The following is a 16321-nucleotide window of genomic DNA, read 5'->3' on the forward strand; positions in this document are numbered from 1 at the left end:
ATTAGAGGCACAACACTTGAGGTGCTAAAGTTCTCAAGGCTTCAAGATCTTCAATCAACAACAAGGTAAACATCTAGATCTGATTTGTGATGTTAATTTCGATTATATACACTAGATCCAGGGTTAGAAAGTCTTGGATGAATTGCATGTACAATAGAGAAACCTAGATCCAAGCATTAGGGTTTGCATGAGCACATATGATGTTATTTTGGCTCAAACCCATCAGGAGCAGTGCTGGGGAGTAGTCTAGAGTTAGTGTCTAGATGCTTAGTCGTGGTTCTAAGGAACCAGTAGGGCAAGTCTATATCTGATACTAAGGAAATAGAGTCCTGGTGATTTAAGTGTTGGATTAGGTGTCTAAGCCCATAACTATAATTGGTATGTACTTGACCCGAGAGTAGCATGATCCATTTTGGGTTGCATTCACCAGAACAATCTGATAGGATGGATATTTAAGAAAGAAGTTTATATATATATATATATATATATATATATATATATATATATATATATATATATATAAAAGTTGTGCACCCCTTAGGAACAGTAAAGTTCTTAAGCGGTTGGCAAAATTGGTTCATAACTTTTTATATTTTTAGTGGTTCAGATTTTTGGCACTAAAGTTTGTTATATTGGCAATTTAGTCCCTTAAATTATTAAAAGTGTAAAGATAAAAGATGGGCGCCGATACATGTCATTCCCACGTCTCCCCCACCGGTTCTGCCTCGCTTCCTGTGCTTCCCACCATTTCTTTTCTAGATTCCTCCATTTCTGAACGAAACTTCTAAACACAACCACCACACCTCCGACTCATTTCAGATTGTTCGCAACCGATCCTTCCACCGTCTTCCTTTTCATCCGATACAACGGGTTCAACCTATATGATTACTAGGAAACAAGCACAATGAAGCTAAGCAATTGCCTCGCAAGATAAAGCAAAAAACGGGAAGATATCGAAGGTGAATCGATTACATAAAGGCGTTCTTTAACAGAGATTGTCTAAGCTTTACTTTTTGTTTATGATTTCTGCAATTTCTTATATTCATTTTGTATGTCGGTTTCCATAAAGATTTACTAAAATTTTCAGCTTCCTGACTCTTCGATTTTTGATAATTGTTGCTTATCAGGTGTTCGACGAAATGTCTACAAGAAAAGGGTTTGCATATCAGCCCCTACCATGTAAGTTGTACTTTATCTTCCTTTCATTGTTTTGGTCTCCTCTGTCAATACACAACGAACACAACTTCTATTGATTATTTGGTTTTTTGTTTTTTGTTTTTTTTTTGTTAGCAGAGGAGCATGATTGATGGTAGTAGGAAAGGTTAATCTATTGCAGACTACAAACACGCAGTTGATGGTCTTCAAACACTCATCTCCTCAACATGGGTAATAGATTCATTTATTGATCATATTCTGTTTTTCCCTTTAAAGTTCTTTATTTCTGAAGTAGATTTTTGATTTTTCTTCATGAAAATCATTTCATTTTGGAATAACAAACAAGTTACCAAATGGGTGTTAGGTGCTTCAACGTTCCATCATTACATCTACTTCAAGATCCTTGTAAGTTTTTATGTTTTTTCGATCTTTTACTCAGATTATACATACACCGCCATACAAGTGTTGGGTGATGCATTTTTAGGTTGAACTAACATCATACATTTATTTCCTTGATTCTTTGTTTTACAGCTTCTCCATCTATGTGTGAATGGTAACTAAGGTGATACCTTCACTTCGTTCATCTTCCTCTGTTTTAATGTGATCGTTTTATGTTATTTATCTCTCATCTCATAACTTTGTTTATCTCACAGCTGTTTTAAGGTTGCTACAAGTTACACTTCTAGTATAAAGGTTGTCCCTGTTTTTTACAATAAACTTTATAGATTTTTGGTCATGGCTACATATAGTTTCATTTTTGATTGTTCTAATTCGATGTGGTGGGTTTTATGTTGAATATGATATGGTATTTGTCAGGGCCAATTGGTAAATTCAGTGTCTTATGATAATTTGGGTTATTCATCATTGCAGGGAAAGAAGGAATGCTTTGCTTCATGTTTGTTTGTTTGTTATGATCTAATCTGTACATTTGTTGCTCTTGAGCTACCCTGATTGACGAACATCATTGATTTTGCTCTTCCTTATCTGCTTCAAGTAGATTTTATTATTCTTAGCTTTTAGTTCCTTTATTTCATAAGTTATATTCATACTTTTAATATGGTTCTATTGCAGTCTATCCATATTTACAAAATTCATGCAACAATTGTTGACCCAACAACCGAAGTATCTGTCATGTTATCTGATAACACGGTTCACAAGATAATCGGATTCCATGTGATGCACTGATCAATTGCTATCGCTTCACTCATAGGCACTCTTCCAACAATTCTAGATGAATACAAATCTCAGACATACAACTTCCCAAGTAAAACAATTTTTCTAAATATAAATATCTTTTACTCCAGCTTCACTAACACAGTTCACTTGACAGATGACATCAGCACATCAAACCCATCCAAACACCTATCTTATCCGACGTAATCATGTTATCGGATTAGTTCACCATATTATGATAGTTACTTGATAAGGAAGACAGCAACAAGCAGCTATGTTTAAAAGTTGTGTTAACAAATCAAAGGTGTATATAAACACCTGTTTTCCACAACTTTTGTAAAACTATAATGCAACTAATGTATCTGGTGGGTGTCGAGACCACCAAATAAAAAAAACCTAAATACGACGACATACAAAAATGAATTGTAGTAGCGATAATAGGGATCGAATCCCAGGGATTGGTTCGAATCAAATCTATGCATTCAGTTTCTACAAAATAAAAATATAAAATGATATGGGGGTTTTCAAAATGTTAAATGCGATAAAAACTATTTTTCAAAAATAAAAAAAATGGCAAAATACAAAATCCATAAAATAAAATGTTCCAATATCGGGATAAATCGCAAGTTCAACTATTTGACTAATCATCATAATTTTGTGGTGCAATGGGTTTAATGGATAGTAATTTGGCTATAGCAATCTAAGAAGCTTGAGATCACCTAGACTTTTCTTAGTTAACATAATGGTTAGAGAAGCTCATAACACATTTTATTAGTTAAAGTCACAATTTCCATTTCCATGAAGCATGTAAATAATGAAAATTAACTAGCATTAAGATTTAAAAGTCACTAAATCCAAGAGGAGTCAAAATGGTTTCACTATCATGTTGGAAAAAATACTGTCATGATTGTGTGAAAGGAAAACAGTCACAAGAACCATTTATCGTTTGTTAATTTGAGGATTTATTACGTAATCAAGAAATTAACCAACTAATTAAACATTCACATATTTAAACTCATGATTAAAGACATATGAACATAAATAGATGCTTTACTAGAAATTATTTTCATAACATACCATCAAAACCACACAAAAATATTCCTAATCAATTAATTGTTCCATAGATTCCCCCAATATTGACAATAAAAACTAACTACACATAATAATGATGATAATAAAAAGAATAGAAATTATACAAATACCGATTACGAAATGAAGATGACAAAGCTTCTTGAAATCGTCACTCCTTGCTGCTCCAAAAACTCCATCAATAATCAAAGTATTAATATAAAAATTAACCTAGTCTAATCTAAAGAAAATAACTAATTACAACACAATAAAATCATGACATAAATATAATATTGTTTGATTTCCAAAAATAAGAAAGGAAAAGAAAGAAGGAGACACCAAAGGCGCCGTCACTCCCTCCTACTCTACTGCCGGCGAAAAAATGAATTGTGATCTTCTTTTCTTTGTGCCCTTCATTTGTTGCGTTCTCTTGCCAACCCAAAAGAGTAGTGGGCTCAATTAAATTGAAACATGGGCTGCTGGATAAATAAAGATAATGGGCTGCCATATAAATTAGTTGGGCTATTTAAAATCTGAAAATGGGCTGCTAAATTCTTCATATTGGGCTGTTGCTGACTATAATGGGCTGCCAATGTATGTTGTTGGGAGCTTTCTGCATTGTTGTTCATCAGACCAAAAACCCAACCAAAACATGTCCGAATCAGCTCATTTTTTGTGAGATTGAAGATTAATGATGTAACATCCCAAAATCGAGACCCAATCTTTTTTATTTCATATTACTTAATAAAATAGTTCACGGAAAACATCATTGTTATCATTTCAAAACATCAAGTAAAAATCACAAGTCTTGAAAACCATGACTTCAAATGGTAAAATGTCAGAGTACAATCCCAGACTTCTCAAATGCGGAAAGTCATGTGTATATGTGTGATGCGCTGCTACCCCGCCGACTCCTTCCCCTTGGATGAAGAGGTACCTGAAACCAAAACTAAAACCTGTAAGCACAAAGCTTAGTGAGTTCCCCCATCATACCCATACCATATAATACATAATCCTCGGTATTTTCCAACCGGTAACTGTCGAGCATAGCCAGGAGTTGGACCCCTCTTCGGTATCTTTCAACCGGTAACCGGGAACTAACCTCCCATTCGGTATCTTGCAACCGGTAACTGGGAGCTACCCTCCCATTCGGTATCTTTCAACCGGTAACCGGAGACTATTTCACTCCCTACTACTGCTAGCACATATCAAGCACAATAATCATATCAGACAAAATAATCATATCACATATCAACACTAGATAATTATCACAAAGACAATCATCTATCCAACACTCTTACTTGTAGGCCGACATTGTGGCCGTAGACCCACTCCTACTAGGAGGAAACTCACCTCAAAGTCGTGTAGTGTCTGCACTGATCTCGGTATGAAAACCAACTCTCCTCGAATTCTCGATCCCTACACAACAACTTTTCTAACTTACCAATCCATACTAGTAACCCTTACAAGGGTCAACTCCAGTCCAAGACAAAGTCAAGGTCAACACCTTGGTCAATGTCAACTTTGGTCAAAGTCAACATCTGGTTGACTCGACTCGCCGAATTGGCCTACCAACTCGCCGAGTCCCCATGTCCACAAAATGCCATAATCTCGTCCCTACTTGTCGAGTCTAGCAAGAGCTCGACGAGTTCGCCTTCAACAACACATCGGACTATCTTCAACCGACTCGCCGAGTTCGTCCTTGAACTCGTCGAGTCCATATATATCCATATGAAGGTGTTCAGTCTATGACTCGCCGAGTTCATCCTTGAACTCGTCGACTCCGTCTTTGTCACACCCCCAAACCAAGGATGGCGGAAACGTCCGGGGGTGGAGGACTTCATGTATAGTATCATAACAACAATTTCAATAGTGATCAAAGTAAACATAACCAACATAATATAATTGAAAAAGTTACATCATTGTATGAATTACATGTTTATGAATCAATTACATTATGTTGATAAAATATGAAATGTTTGACGCCTTAACGTCCCATCCTCAAAAGCACTTGTTTACCTGTTTAGTGATTTCCTGAGAATACAAGTAGTTTTGAAAGAGTGTCAACAATTAAGTTGGTGAGTGCATAAGCTTTTGTATGTAGTTATGAAACCTTTTCTTGTAAAAGTAGTGTTCGTTCCAGAAAATCCAATATTTTCCTTAATGTGTAAATGTAGTCTTAAAACCCAAAGACCGAAATGTACAAGTAATTTGTCATATTTATAGTAAAACAATGCAAGTTTAAATCGACATAAACTCGTTTGATTTTAGTGAAATCCCCGTAAATTCTATGTTTGTTTATATTTAATGTGAGTTTATGAAAGCCTTTTCTTGTAAAAGTAGTGTTCGTTCCAGAAAATCCAATATTTTCCTTAATGTGTAAATGTAGTCTTAAAACCCAAAGACCGAAATGTACAAGTAGTGTTCGTTCCTTATAGTAAAACAATGCAAGTTTAAATCGACATAAACTCGTTTGATTTTAGTGAAATCCCCGTAAATTCTATGTTTGTTAATATTTAATGTGAGTTTATGAAAGCCTTTTCTTGTAAAAGTAGTGTTCGTTCCAGAAAATCCAATATTTTTCTTAATGTGTAAATGTAGTCTTAAAACCCAAAGACCGAAATGTACAAGTAGTGTTCGTTCCTTATAGTAAAACAATGCAAGTTTAAATCGACATAAACTCGTTTGATTTTAGTGAAATCCCCGTAAATTCTATGTTTGTTAATACCACATGTGAGTTATTATAACCATGCTATGACCTAGTTGGCCTGAAACGACGTTCTTTAGGCGTCGTAAATGTTATGACATTTGTCACCCCAGACCTATCGGTCTAACTGTTGCATGCAGTTTAGGTGTGGGTTTGTCAAACCCAATATAGATCTATACACAACTATCACGCTCTCCCTCAAGGAGACTCTGGTTACAATACAGGACTTAATGGTAATTTGAAGTAAATGTCTCACAAAGTCATTAACGGAATTACGTGTTATGAAAACTTGGTACCGTATGGCCGTACCTTGCTTAATGAAAATATCCTTTGTATAAATGTACCCTTTTTAAATGTATGTGTTATGTAATGTTTCATAAACTATACCTATTATAGTTTATCAACCAAGGGTAGTACGTAGTAATGTATGCAAACTATATTGAAAATAGTTTATTAAATGTTTGAATGTATCGGTTGTACTTTGATTATAATCACTTGTTATTCTTTATATTTTATACGTCCAAATCCATTTGTAAACTGATGTGTGTCTAAATATTAAGAAAAAAATGTCATATATTGCAATAACATATAATCACATAAAGATATACACCTTGCTCACATGTTACAAGGTGAAATGAAATTGACAGCAACTTTTTGTTGTATACAGTTTCTGTTACTGTTCTTAGAAAATTTATAGAAAAATCATCAAAGCTCTAAATCCAAATCCGCAAATTCTGAGAGTTTGGAATATGAGTCTAGTTTGTTCGTAAATTTTATCATGATTTTTAGTGATCTCTAACAGAGGTGAAAATGTTCATAATCACAGACTGGTCCGGGTTTGCCTCTGAAATGATAGGCAGTTTTGTAAAAATCACCATAAATTGTAGAAAAATCATATGGAGATGTGCAAGTAGCCATTTTAAAGCTAAGAGTTTGAACTACTTGCACCTGGAACAGTTTTGAAAACTAAAATATTTAAGTTGACCAAAACAGTCCGTGATCGAAGTTCATCTTTTCTGATGTAATCTGATAGAAAAAGTTTAATTGTGTTCTTGATGATTTTACTTGTATTCCCCCCTTAAAACTTAAGAAAAACATGTAAATGTAGGGGTATGAACTCACCCTATGTGGTTTCAGTAGATGAAAGTGAGAGAGAGGAAGTGTTCAACCCAAGAACACTAAGAAGATGTCTTGGTGATTCGAGAATCTAACATCGAATAAGATGGAATTTGTGTAAGATATCAATGATTTGAGTAGAATGGAGTGTAATAATTATATGAATGATGAAGATACTTACTAATTGAAGAAAGAAATCCCTGAAGAAAGCCTTGAAGTTCTTGAAGTTGAGAGAAAAGATGAGAGAATTTTGGAGAGTGTCCTTTGGTTGCTAAGTGTAGAATGAAAGAACTTTATGGAGAATGAGGAGAGAGGATCAATCCTCCAGCTCTTAGAATGTGGGAAGAGCTGGAGATTGGGTGTAAAGGTCCACTAAGGTGACAAGGAGTAGTGGGAAAGAGTGGCTGATCATAGAGTGAGGTGGTGGTGGTTTGCTTTTGCCATAAATTAAGGAAAAGCAAATATTCCCTCAATAATTAGTTCAACCACTAATTCTTTTAATATATTTTTATAAAAACCCTGGAGATTTATATATTTTGGGGCCTTAGTTTATAAAATAAATTTTTGGGTGAAAATCCCACGTTAAAATAATGAAAAACGGAGTTAAAACGAAGTCGTAGTCGAAAACCGGGAAAAACAAGCTATCTGCGAGACCTCTCGCATGGGCTGTCTGAGAGGCTTCTCATGCGAGGCTTCTGTCCTGAGAGGCTTCTAATGAGAGGCTTCGGTCCTGAGAGGCTTCGGTCCTGAGAGGCTTCTCATGAGAGTTTTCGCTTCTAATAGGAGGGTTTTGGTTCCTTAAGGTTATTTTACCCGTTTTTACCCCGTTTCAAGTGGTTTTTGACCCGATTAAGGGTCGGGATGACCCGAATGATTCCAAAAAGTTATGGGAACTTTTAAGAGAGATTTGGGAGAGATTTCAAATAGAAAGAGATAGAGTGAAAACGATTTAGAGAGGTTTCGTTTGTGATTAATTTGAGTGTCCGGCTTCACAACGCAAGGTTCGTAAACCCCGTTAAACCGTGTTTTAGTGTCGTACACACTCCCGATGAGTGTGCAATAATGTTTTATTGTTTTGGTTCAGTGTTTACTGCATTTGAGACTTAGGAAATTCAACACACGAACTTTCCAAATGATGATTTCTCATTAAAATAGCGAATTGTATAGTGATTACATAACGTAAACCCTAACATACAAGGGTTATTGGAGTTGAACGGTTTGACTTGTTGACTTTGTTTGACTTTGACTTGACCGAAATTTGACGGTTGTCACAGTCTTCATGTGGTTGGGACATTGCCTTGAACTCGTCGAGTCCTTCGATCTTCAAGTCCATAACAAACCCCAAACAGGCTGAGTGTTCCTTCCACTCAACCAAAAACCATTTCCAAAAGACAGTTGGGGGAAAATGCGACCGACTCGCCGAGTCACCCAAGTGACTCGCCGAGTCCCTCTTTGTCCAAAACTATTCAATCGATTATAATGGGTCTTAACGCATCAAAACCATAGATCAGGCCTCCTAGGGTCCGTTTTATACGTAAAGCTACAAACTTGATGTCCATGCATGGGGTTTTTGACTCAAAAGACCATAAAAAGAAGTCTATAAGATGCATGAGGTGCTTATGGCAACAAAGTTGGCACCTTTATGCCATAAGGACCCCCAATAGTTCCAGATCTGAAGTGCAACTCCAAGCACACACTCAAAATCTGATCATAGCTTCTCTAAACTCATAAAAAGGGTAGGAAATTGCCCCAAATCAAGATCTAAGAGATAAATGGTCAAGGTTTCAGCTTTTTACCTTGAATGAGCTGAGAATGGAGCAAAACCCGTGGATCTTCTTGCTTCTACTTGAACTCCCAAGCTTCCTTCCTCCTTTCCAACTTCAAAAACACACAAAAAGGTACCAACAAGCTCAAGAACACACAATAGAGGCTTAGGGTTCGAGTTAGGGTTTTCTCTTGGTTGGGAGGGACGATGGGGGCTGGGTGGGGGCGTTATAAGTTGTTTAAATAGGGTGCAAACCCAAATATTAGGGTTTCATCCAGACAGTCCTACTCGCCGAGTCGGTCTCCTGACTCGTCGAGTAGGTCACTTAACCCCCCGATCAAAAGACGAGTCTACTCGACGAGTTGGGCCTCTAAGTCGCCGAGTCCCAGAGCAAAACATGGAGTTACTTGAATTTAAATACGTACCAGGAACCGGGTCTTACAAATGAGTTGGGAAGATGCTCGGAAAATTTCAGCTCAATCGAAATCGCTTGCCCCTCCGTCTGATCGCTTGAAAAAGGTCGTGCAATTCTGTCAAAATCCGAAATAATAATTTATATCGCTTTGTTTTTCTTTTCGCTCCCGGATTTTGCTACGAAATTTCAATCGTGGTTGCAAGGTATTCTATGTGGCTTTAACGGTGCTCCAAAATACCACCTTGTTTATACAAATCTGCATAAAATAGCTTAAACGAGTAAAAATATTCATAAAATAAACCTAACGATTTAATGCAAAAAGAATATTAAAAATGCAAAAAGTAAAAGAAAACGATTGCTAAAATATATACAAATAATCAAGCTATCAGTATTCATACATCTACAACTGTGACAACCCGAAATTTTCTTTCCTGTACAGTCCAGAACTTCGATTAAAAGTTAATACTTTTCTGCAAATTTTTAGTCAGTTTAAAGTCCGTTTGAGTAGTTATATTTATTATTCATAAAACGAACGAAGGAAAGGAAGTACCGTCTCGGGTCTTGAAGTAGCAAACCCACCCAATGCACCCTAATAAAGAGTTCACGGCCAAACTTTTAGAGTTTGGGCCGTAAACTCTTGTGTGGCCATGAACTCATGCCTTAGGCATGAGTTTACTCCCCAAACTCCTCATTTCTCACTTCCACCCTCAAGTTTACTCCACGTTCTCTCTCAACTATCATCCCGTTCTTCGCCCGATTTTCCGAAAACGTAAGAGTTTCTCGACTTGATTTGTTGTTATACCCTATCACCTAGTGTTTATACATCATTTCATCCATTCATTATTGATTTTCACCTAGATCTTCAAAACACCAAGAACACCAAGAACACACACTAGTGTTCTTGAGCCTTAATCATCCTTTCAAGCTTCTACACTGTAAGTACTCTTGTCTTAGCTTGTTGTATGCTTGAATTAACTAGTTTACACTTAGAAATCATCAAGAAATCATAATCAAAAGGGAGTTTACGGCCAAGGAACCTTCTTGGGCCGTAAACTCTATTTTAGGGTCCAAATGAGCCCTAATCACTTCTCAAGCCTTAGGATCAAGTCTAGAACACTTCTATCATGAACTAAGGACCTTAATCATTGGTTTGGTACATAATACCATGAGTTTACGGCCGTAAACTCATGGGGATATGGTCTTTGGGCTGTAAACTCATGTTAAGGTCAATTCTTGGACCTTAAACTCACCTAGCCTCTTGTTTAGCCTTGGAACACTTAACCACTTAAGACATCATAGCTTTAAGCCTCAAATGGAGACCCATTGGAGAGTTTACGGCCAGGAGTAAACTCCCCTGGGCCGTAAACTCCATCAAGTATGGTCCATAGACCATAAACTCAATAGCAATGCCTTGCACTCCTTTGTTGCAACCCAATAGCCTCCTAACACTTTGACTAAAGTGTTTCCACGCCTTAGAATGTTATACTTGCCTAATTAGTGTTATAATCACTAATTGTTTATATACATATGTCTTTATATGTTATTAGGATCATTGTGTGTGTCTTAGTCTTCACTTGACACCAAGCACTTGTCTGCCACTTCCATCCGATCCACTCGCTACAAGTGAGTTCATACCCCTTAATTAACCTTTTAAATATTTTGAATTGTTTTTATGGGGGGGGGGATACAAGTTGAATCATACTAGTTATCATATCAATCACATGTGATTAATAACTAGTACACAAATGGATTTTTCTACGCTTTTAGTTGTTTACCAAACATCTTAATACTTCAAATGATTTTCCAAAACGTTTTTACTTGTTTAAATCTCTTTATCAAACTGTCTTACACACTGTATGTTTCCTTTCAGAATCTGTTACAGTTGTGTTTCAAACAAAGGTTTTCTTACGCTTAAACTGTCTTGGCAAACTGTTTTCAAATTGTTTTATAAACTGACATCAAGTCATCTTTTCTTAGTTATTAAACTTTTCAAAGGGTTTACAAAACTTCTTTTATACTTTTATATTGTCAAATGCATGCCTATATATGTATAGTTATATAAGTAATGTTTAAAGGACTTAGGAAGGTTAGCTCGCCTTATTTCCTTTTCCTTGTTTGGATGTGGCTTTAGGGTATCGGTTATCCGTCCGAAGGTCGTCTAAATATTAGTTATATATCATGTATACATATATAGTCATAAAAGTTCTATCGGTCAATTCAGTACCTTTGGGTAGCAAAGGTATACTTTCGATAATACACGTACATTACTAGTAACTATAATAGGTATAGTTAGGAGATATTACTTGCCATTCCTAGTACATGGAATCACACAAGAGTCAGTTCATTCATGAGTCTATACGATTACATAGATACTTTTACATGGATACTTTTACATGGATACTTTGTTAAAAGCATGGCTATATATGTATAGTTATATAAGTAATGTTTAAAGGACTTAGGAAGGTTATCTCGCCTTATTTCCTTTTCCTTGTTTGGATGTGGCTTTAGGGTATCGGTTATCCGTCCGAAGGTCGTCTAAATATTAGTTATATATCATGTATACATATATAGTCATAAAATTTCTATCGGTCAGTTCAGTACCTTTGGGTAGCAAAGGTATACGTTCATATATTTCTAGTAAGCTATTATAGGTATAGTTTTGGATATATATATGATTACGTAAAATAAATGTGGATTTCGACCTAGCGATTCGTTGCGGAAGTCACCTTTAGGTTCTAGAATCTCTTCTAAGGAGGACTTTTAGTATGGGGACCATCAATCACATTATTACTTACTTTCAACGGGTCTCGTGAGGAGACTACTTACTTACAGCAGGTCTCGTGAGAAGACTATTTACTTGCTTACTTACTTACAGCGGGTCTCGTGAGAAGACTACTTACTTGCTTACTTACTTACAGCAGGGTCTCGTGAGAAGACTACTTACTTGCTTACTTACTTACAGCGGGTATCGTGAGAAGACTACTTACTTGCTTAATTACTTACTTTCAGCGAGTCTCGTTAGAAGAATACTTTCAAAACAGTTTTACTTAGGTAGAGGTTCATACTTTCAAAACATTCAGGTCTTGGTAGAAGACTACCTTTTATACTAGTAGGAAATATGGGATTTTCTAGGGTTTTCACACTTATACCAAATGTTTCATTAAACATTCGCCAGTCTTTCATAATAGCTTTTCAAAGTAATGACATTAAAATACTTATGAATTCACCAGCTTTATTGCTGATACTCGCTTTCAAAATAACTTGTATTCTCAGGTCACAAATAGACAGGTACCGATGCAAGGTTTAGAGAAGACGGAGCAGTCAAGACTCGTCTTTTATTTTGAGTATTCATTACGTTGTTTTATACTATGAAAGAACACACTTGTAATTAAAATTATACTATTAATGCAATGGATGATGTTGTTGCTTGTTTACTACTTTACATTGTTCTGATACATTACATGACGTCCTCCACCCTAGAACGTTTCCGCCGTTCTTAGGTTTTGGGGTGTGACAGATTGGTATTAGAGCACTGTTTATAGTGAATTGAGTATATCAACCCATAAAAGATATACTAACTATAAATACATTGGGATTAAAATACTCTGACCAAGAGTTTATACTTTTAAATAATAAAATATTTAATTAAGTATACATGCCTGCATTCATACTAAAATCAGTGTCACAATGACAAGAACAAAAGTATTACGATTGTTGAATATCACAAGTAAGCTCGGGGATGTATGGTCAGTCCTGGGAGTGGCATAGCCTGATCAACTTTGCTGGTCCGAGGAGTGATTAGCATATGCCCAAGAATGGTTGTGATGTGGCAACAAGTCTAAAAACTTACCAACACTACCACAATGAAATACCATAGGGGTATTTGGTGTTATCATAATTACTTATATGAGAATTAAAGGTCTTTATCAATAAGTCAATAGTTGCAAGGTGGATACATTAAGATTATATGTATCTAGGACGTCATAGACTCAGAATCTGTGGGTTGTGGGCTTAGAGTTAGGGTCGCTTATTCGAAGGTCTATCCTGTCCTGAATACATATAACTAGTATGCACTAAACAAGTATTGAAGTAACTGATAAAGATCATCTTATAATTATCTAATTAGTACGTCTATTTAGTTATTTCTTATATCACTTTTTCTCGCGTACATATCATGGTTGGATTCCATCCCCACGGCAACCCGTACTACCCTAACCACGGCAATGCAGGATGGCTTGAAGAGGAGCCGGAGAATGATCACCCAATCCATATGGATGATCACCAAGCTGAAGGCTTTGCAGATGGTTCTGACTCCGAACCTGAGGTGGACATCAGATTGCTTTCGTCGGGAATAGGACAGAGAACAGAGGATACCACTCGCGAGTCATGCGAAGTGGCAGAAAACCATGCACGTCACGTTAATAATTAAGAGCCCAATACGACCTAGTGAGTTGGTGAATACACTACTCACCTTCTGTGGTAGGCTTAAAGTCTTTATAATTGCATCTTGAATATCAATGATTTTGACAGTTGGATTGGTTCCCGACAATCCTTGTCCAAATACTTTCATTCTTCTATCATTAGAACCCAATATCATTCATATTATCTCTTGTTGTTGAACTATGGCGATTTAGTTCATAGGACACATTCATTTTCTGTACTATTGGATTCTTACCATTTTCCGATTATTTTCAACTTATAGTTGAAAGATGCCTCCGAGAAGAAATCCAAGACGTAACAATGGTACTGAAGCACCGATACCACCACCACCTCCTCAGTTCGATGCTGCTATGTTCCAAGCAGCAGTCACGGCGACTGTAGCGGCTGCCATGACACATATCAATACTTCTGGCGCTACTGGTTTGGGAATTGGGGTATTTCCTTCGAACCATGGCGAGAGTCATGGGCACCCACGAGAGTGCACCTATAAAGATTTTACGAACGCCAAACCCCTAAATTTTAATGGAACTAGAGGGGTTATGATATTAAGACAATGGATAGAAAAGACAGAAGCAGTCTTTGAGTTCTGCGCGTGCCTAGAGAACAACAAGGTCAAGTTTGCTACTTGTACCTTTTCAGAAAGAGCTTTAACATGGTGGAATGGCCACGTTAAGGCACTGACTCTAATAGTGGCAAATTCGATAAGTTGGGAGAACTTAAAAATCATGCTGATGAGAGAGTACTGCCCACGAGGAGAAATTCAAAAACTCGAGCAGGAACTTTGGAATCTTAGAATGGTTGGTACTGATATATCAGCCTATACGAGTAGATTCTGTGATCTGGCAATTCTGTGCCCGGATATGGTTGCTCCTGAGAGCAAGAAAATAGAGAGGTATATTTGGGGACTGTCTCCCCAAATTCAGCCAAGTGTGTTAGCATCAAGGCCTGATACTTTCGATAGTGCCAAAGAGCTAGCACAATCTATTATTGACCACGGAAACTATTAGAACTCAGTAATTGCTGTACAAGATCAACAAAAAGGAAACAACAACAGGAAGCAAGGTTGGAACAAGAGGAAAGACGAGTCCTCATAAGAATCCTCAAAGAAACAACAACTAGTTACAATCAATGCTGCTACAGTACCTACAATAGCCTCTGTTAACCCATTACCAGCAAAGCCTTATGCTGATAATCTCCCAAAGTGCAACAAATGCAACTATCACCATCATGGACCTTGTCAGGAAATGCAGTGCTTAAACTGCAACAAAAAGGGACACACCATCCGTTACTGCAAGAATCCAGCAAGACCGATCAACCAAGTACCCAATGTTGGTGTGAGCCAGGCTTGCTACGGTTGTGGGAAGGTGGGTCACTACAAAAGAAACTGCCCGAAGACAGTGAAAGCTGGCACAGACGGAAGGATGCTAACGATCACCGCCGCAGGGGAGACTACTCCGGACCCACGTTAAAAATCTATTACGTTCAGTAGCGTTTATGTTAGACTCCTAAACTTTTAAAAACAAGTGCAACTAGAGTCTTGTCTTTTGTGAGATCCCATCAATGTTAGGGACTCTCGTGCTACCTGTAAAGGCTTTTTGCAGTATACTTTGTTCGCTGCTGTAATAGCATAGCTGAAACTAAAGTACTGAAAACTCTTTCATAGATTGCACCGTATTGTTTTGTAACACCTTTTTAATCCAGTCTAACGCCTGTAATTTTGAGTAGTTCGACGTCGTCATTTGACTTGAGTCGATTTGATCCTCACAATGCCAGTTTCAAGCGAAAATCCTTTTATTGTAATCGACACTCTAGCGAAGCCGTCGTCCCAGAACCCCGAAGTACTCATGCGAAGAGTACTTTGTCCTCCAAAGCCTTATCGTCAGATATCCGCAGACCGTCACGAAGTACCGCTCGTCCAGCAGACCAAGTTCAAGCACAGAGGTTAAGGACGAATACAGCCCACCTATTACTATTCAGTGTATACGCGAGGGTGGTATATGATTATGATTTACTCAGATATAGTATGTGTGTTTCCGCCCTATCTCCTGTTCCCTGTTTGGTTGTGGACCTGGGGCAGAGTCGCACATCCGACCGGCTTACTAACCCTAGTTATATACGACTTGTATACACGAGGTAATGATAGATGGACCAAGTACGAATCCTATCATGAACGGAAGGGCAAAGTTGCCAAGTCTACGAGTGGGTATTCTGCCAATCAGAAGAGCGCAACCCCAGTAGTAATGCTAAGAAAACTAATTTCGGGACGAAATTCCATCTAACGGGGGGATGATGTGACAACCCGAAATTTTCTTTACTGTACAGTACAGAACTTCAATTAAAAGTTAAATACTTTTCTGCTAATTTTTAGCCAGTTTAAAGTCCGTTTGAGTAGTTATATTTATTATTCATAAAACGAACGAAGGAAAGGAAGTACCGTCTCGGGTCTTGAAGTAGCAAACCCACCCAATGCACCCTAATAAAG

The 16321-nt window shown here is 37.2% G+C and overlaps 1 long non-coding RNA gene across 8 annotated transcripts; it reads left to right on the plus strand.

The window, feature by feature from the left end:
• The first annotated feature begins 677 nt into the window (after nucleotides 1-677).
• Nucleotides 678-2801, plus strand: LOC145167802 (uncharacterized). Of its 8 annotated transcripts, none has more exons than XR_013741445.1 (8): nucleotides 678-959; nucleotides 1128-1179; nucleotides 1294-1386; nucleotides 1520-1560; nucleotides 1687-1717; nucleotides 1809-1848; nucleotides 2026-2419; nucleotides 2486-2801. It is a non-coding gene; the product is annotated as an uncharacterized LOC145167802 (long non-coding RNA). The 8 variants fall into 8 exon arrangements; XR_013741448.1 differs by having other exon boundaries at nucleotides 2227-2419; XR_013741442.1 differs by having other exon boundaries at nucleotides 1687-2148; nucleotides 2227-2419.
• The last annotated feature ends 13520 nt before the right edge of the window (nucleotides 2802-16321 follow it).

Source organism: Lactuca virosa, chromosome 3 (assembly GCF_052849685.1).
Source record: "Lactuca virosa cultivar CGN04683 chromosome 3, Lactuca_virosa_CGN04683_v6, whole genome shotgun sequence".
Taxonomy (NCBI): Eukaryota; Viridiplantae; Streptophyta; class Magnoliopsida; order Asterales; family Asteraceae; genus Lactuca; species Lactuca virosa.